Source organism: Schistocerca nitens, chromosome 6, assembly GCF_023898315.1.
Source record: "Schistocerca nitens isolate TAMUIC-IGC-003100 chromosome 6, iqSchNite1.1, whole genome shotgun sequence".
NCBI lineage: Eukaryota > Metazoa > Arthropoda > Insecta > Orthoptera > Acrididae > Schistocerca > Schistocerca nitens.
Window position 1 is genome coordinate 708,332,585 of NC_064619.1, and position 6,000 is coordinate 708,338,584.

The window sequence follows — 6,000 nt, forward strand, 5'->3', positions numbered from 1 at the left end:
ATGTAACTTCACTCAAAGTAGGGCTATTTGCATATACATTTGTTAGACCTATTCATAATGTTCCTGCTCGTTAGCAGAAAACTTCGTATTTTACGGAAAGTCTCTCTACCATTTGCTATTCTTTTTTATATTTCCCTGATACACCTTTCTATAATAAATATGACCTACATCTATATGATTACTCTGCAGTCCACAATTAAGTGCCCGGCAGATGTTTCATTGAACCACCATCAAGCTATTCCTCTGCCGTTCCACACTCTAACAAAACACGGGAAAATAGGAACAAACAAATCTTTCCTTGCGAGCTCTGATTGCTCTTATTTTATTGTTGTTGTTGTTGTTGTGGTCTTCAGTCCTGAGACTGGTTTCATGCAGCTCTCCCTGCTGTTTTATCCTGTGCAAGCTTCTTCATCTCCCAGTACGTACCGCAACCTACATCCTTCTGAATCTGCTTAGTGTATCCATCTCTTGGTCTCCCTCTACGATTTTTACCCTCCACGCTGCCCTACAATACTAAATTGGTGATCCCTTGATGCCTCAGAACATGTCCTACCAACCGGTCCCTTCGTGCCACAAACATCTCTTCTCCCCAATCCTATTCAATACTTCCACGTTAGTTATGTGATCTACCCATCTAATCATCAACATTTTTCTGTAGCACCAAATTCCAAAAGCTTCTATTCTCTTCTTGTCCAAACTAGTTATCGTCCATGTTTCACTTCCATACATGGCTACACTCCATACAAATACTTTCAAATATGACTTCCTGACACTTAAATCTATACTCGATGTTAACAAATTTCTCTTCTTCAGAAACGCTTTCCTTGCCATTGCCAGTCTACATTTTATATCCTCTCTACTTCGACAGTCATCAGTTATTTTGCTCCCCAAATAGCAAAACTCCTTTACTACTTTAAGCGTCTCATTTCCTAATCTAATTCCCTCAGCATCACCCACACTTAATTCGACTACATTCCATTATCCTCGTTTTGCTTTTGTTGATGTTCATCTTATATCCTCCTTTGAAGACACTATCCATTTTGTTCAACTGCTCTTCCAAATCCTTTGCTGTCTCTGACACAATTACAATGTCATCGGCGAACCTCAAAGTCTTTATTTCTTCTCCATGGATTTTTATACCTACTCCGAATTTTTCTTTTGATCCCCTCGCTGTTTGATCAATATACAGATTGAATAACATATGGGAGAGACTACAACCCTGTCTCACTCCCTTCCCAACCACTGCCTCCCTTTCATGCCCCTCGACTCTTATAACTGCCATCTGGTTTCTGTGCAAATTGTAAATAGCCTTTCGCTCCTTGTATTTTACCCCTGCCACCTTCAGAATTTGAAAGAGATTATTCCGGTCAACATTGTCAAAAGCTTTCTCTAAGTCTACAAATGCTAGAAATGTAGGTTTGCCCTTCCTTAATCTAGCTTCTAAGATAAGTCGTAGGGTCAGTATTGCCTCACGTGTTCCAACATTTCTACGGAATCCAAACTGATCTTCCCCTAGTTCGGCTTCTACTAGTTTTTCCATTCGTCTGTAAAGAATTCGTGTTAGTATTTTGCAGCTGTGACTTATTAAACTGATAGTTCGGTAATTTTCACATCTGTCAACACCTGCTTTCTTTGGGATTGGTATTATTATATTTTTCTTGAAGTCTGGGGGTATTTCGCCTGTTTCATACATCCTGCTCACCAGATGGTAGAGTTTTGTCAGGATTGGCTCTCCCACGGCCGTCAGTAGTTCTAATGGGATGTTGTCTACTCTGGGGGCCTTGTTTCGACTCAGGTCTTTCAGTGCTCTGTCAAACTCTTCACGCAGTATCGTATCTCCCATTTCATCTTCATCTACATCCTCTTCCATTTCCATAATATTGTCCTCAAGAACATCGCCCTTGTATAGATCCTCTGTATACTCCTTCCACCTTTCTGCTTTCTCTTCTTTGCTTAGAACTGGGTTTCCATCGGAGCTCTTGATGTTCATGCAAGTGGTTCTCTTATCTCCAAAGGTCTCTTTAATTTTCCTGTAGGCAGTATCTATCTTACCCCTAGTGAGATAGGCCTCTACATCCTTACATTTGTCCTCTAGCCATCACTGCTTAGCCATTTTTCATTTCCTGTCGATCTCATTTTTGAGACGTTTGTATTCCTTTTTGTCTGCTTCCTTTACTGCAGTTTTATATTTTCTCCTTTCATCAATTAAATTCAGTATATCTTCTGTTACTCAAGGATTTCTTATTTTTTATTTCTTATTTTTTATTTTATTATGATGATCATTTCTCCCTAAGCAGATGGCCGCCACCAAAATACTCTCGCAGTCGGAGGAGAATGTTCGCCACTGAAATGTCACGGAAAGATCATACCGCAACGGGACATGTATTTGTTTTAATGATTGTCATCCCTCATTTGCATAACATATTCGTGGCACTCGGTCTCCTATTTCTAGATAGTACTGTAAGATGGCAAGAACTATGGCCCTTACATGAAGTCATTAAAGATCACCTAACTCACGTTGAGCGAACAGTAGGGCTGAACAAAAATGACTGACAAGGCACAATGCATCTTGTAGAGGTTATAGTATGGACGTATTGGATGGTTTTAAAGTAATTCACACTACATGAAAACTTTGTCGAAACGCGTCGATTTACTGGAGGCTAGTTTACCCCCGGGAAGTATTCGAGTTGACCGTTGCCGGCTGGAGAACGGCGAAGGGAAGCGATAATAGGCAGCTTAGGGCGGCTCAAGCTCTGAGAAAGCGTTAACGGTGCACGGCCTCCAGCTGCCTTAAGATGAGTGACAGTGAGTGGGTGGTTGACCTCATGCTGGTGTACTGGGAAGCAGACGGAGAACTTGTACGCCTGTTGATAAATGTCCGTCGTCCCGTTTTCAGTGAAACATGCGAGAAAGCCGCGCAAAGCTACGGTGGAGAGGTCAACAAAGGTCAAAAATGCGTGTTCGTGACTATAGCAACTTCACGCTGAATTCACGGTCCGCAGAGTCTGAAGTAAATCAGGTGAAGAGCGACAGAATGAAATACGCCGGCTTCCGATGGGAACATAGGACCAAGGAATTTGAAGTATTCCCCTGGGAGTCAGAATTCCGCAAATATTGGTGTTTGTGCAGACGCTAACCTTGATGGTTGGCCTGGGAGGAGCTAAATAGCAGACGTTGAGTGGAAGGGAAATTTTGTGGAAATTTATTCACTTCCCAGAGCAGGCATTGGTCAGCGCTGGGAAGTGACGCATAATTAACGCTACTTGCACTGCAATTGGCGTAAGTGATTTTGCTGGAGGGGAAACAGAAGCGAAGAGCGGACTGGGAGAAGTCTCCGTAGAGGTCCTCCATTCCCAGCTTACCTCGAGTGTGGACGTGGCGTTCTTTACTCAGCTTGTCCAAGAGAGAGTGAGCATCTCTGCAGTTTAGGACTTAGCAAAGGGAACGAATGAGCTTGGAGATAGCAAGTTTTGGTTCAGCTATGTACTGAGCAAGATAGCTAGGAGTGAATAGACGAGCGCAGCCTTGCAGCACCGCGAGGTCGGCCGACGTCCACACAACGACGCCGCTCCGCCACGCTGTATTCGGTGATATTGCGCCCGCTACGGCCACTTTGGATCACGTCGGCAAAGTTTCCACGAGGGTTTCATAGGCCGCGTATTGTAGAATTCTTCTCGCACTTTGCTTTACGCCTGGGTCAGTCGATAGGAATTACTTTTGAGTTATCGCGCTTTACTCCACGCAAACGCAATTTATTACCACTGCCTGGTAGGAGAGTCATGTAATGTGATGATTGAAGGTCATGAGTTAAAATAAATTTGAGCTAATCGACTGCATCTGTTTTCAATCAAGTAGTTGAAATCCCAACTCATTTTCTTAATTAATTTTATGCTCAACATTTGCATCTGGTGTGCAATAGCTGAATATAACATCAATGTGCTGCACCCCTTTTTAATTAAAAGTGATCAATTCTGAATCAATTAATGTCAACACTGCCACCGCAGTTCAATCAGGAGTCACAGGGCCCTAATACTTTCCTTGCGTCATCCCATATTGCGGCAGTTTTGCACTCTCTGTTGATCTGTTAGTCAATTAGCTGGGGTGAACACACGCCAAAACCAGATAAGTGACGGGTAGGGTGTTACAGTACAAAACGAGCTGCCCTTCTTTGAACTTTTTCGATGTCTTCAGTCAATCGTACCTGGTTGGTTGGTTGGTTGGTTTGGGAGGGGGGAGGGGAGGGCGGTGACCAAACTGCGAGATCATCGCTCCCATCAGATTAGGAAGAATGGGAAAGGAAGTCGGCCGTGCCCTTTGAAATGGAACATGCAGCCACTTGCCTGGAGTCATTTAGGAAAATCTCGGAAAACCTAAATCAGGATGGCCGGACGCGGGTTTAAACCGTCGCCCTCCCGAATGCGAGACCAGTGTGCTAACCACTGCGCCACCTCACTCTGTTCCTATACAGTAAGGATCCCACACCGCGCAGCATTATTCCAGGAGAGAATGGACAGCCGTAGTGTAGGCAGTCTCTTTAGTAGACCTGCCACACCTAAGTGTTCTGCCGATAAATCGCAGCCTTTGGTTTTCTTTACCCACAACTTCATCTTGTAGTAGCTAAATATTTAGTTGAATTCATAACCTTTAGGTTTCTGTGATTTATCGTGTAACCGAAATGTAGCAGATTCCTTTTAGTAATCGTGTGGATGATTTCACGTATTTCATTATTTAGGGTCAAGTGCCATTTTTCGCACCATACAGGTATCTTCTCGGAATCATTTCGCAATTGGTTCCTAGATAAGAGAAGGTATATATATGTTTTTCCTCCACTGTAGCCTTGAGTTGAATATGAATCCCTACACACTCAGTAACAAAAGAATATTATCTAACAGCAATAGCTCATGTTTATGGTGGCTTCAGCGGCTGTGAGCGCCTAAGACTGTGGATATGGGAAGCGAGTTAGTTGACCGGCGCCATGGGGGATTGCGACAGGTCGGCACACACTGTAGGCGGCTGCCACATGTAACGAAAATACACGTTACGGCAGTGGCTCCATTGATTATGTGTTAGCCATAGCGACCGAAATACGCAGTCTGAAAATAGAAAACGGATTGCGTGCTCGGGGGCGTGAATAAATGAAGCGTGGTGCTGGGAGAGTGAATGGACGATACGTTCAGTGGGGCACCGTACCAAACAATTTCAGGGTTGCCCAGAAGCCAGATGTCCTCGAACTGGTCTCCTTCAACAACCACTTCTGTTTTTTAATCTTTTTGCTGAACAAGGTCTATAAATTAAAAAAAAATCATTGCACCACCTTTCAGTAATTCTTCAGCTCCAAATATTGACGTTTGATCTCAATCTCCCGACAGTTAAACGAAGTTTACATAAAATTCTGGTTTATTTGCAACGCATAAAACATGGACCAAGATTTTTAACTCATTTTCCCACCACATACATCAGAAATTCCTTCGTGTCACGTTGAATAAAACACTAGCATTGTAAGGAGTTAGGGTAATGTACGACACCGTACATAATTTATATCTTTCCCTTTGGGGAGGTTCGGCGTTCACGCAGCTATCATATGCGTCTGACGTTATAAATTTCACTATTTAGTGCCTGTGTAGGCCAAATGCAAAGACAGTCCAGGAAATCAATACGCCTCAGTATTAGTGCTTCGAAATCGACCCCGATACAGGCTTCCATTTAGCCTGAGTGATAAACCTCATGCCAGTTACGCCAGTATCTGCAGTTTTGTGAGAATATAGCAAACGCCGAGGCAACAAGGTCCTCCCAGTTCGCCAAGACGGCCAGTATTTCCATGATTATTACTTTATGAAGACACATACCTTTCGTACTAGCTGAATACGGGCGGACAGATAATATGGGTACGGAATATGTACGGCGAAACTAAACTTCTTTCCTTTGTCTGTGATGTTGAACACCAGACGATCTAAAGTACGTCTGATACTTGCAATCTACACTTAAATGCCTGTATTGTTC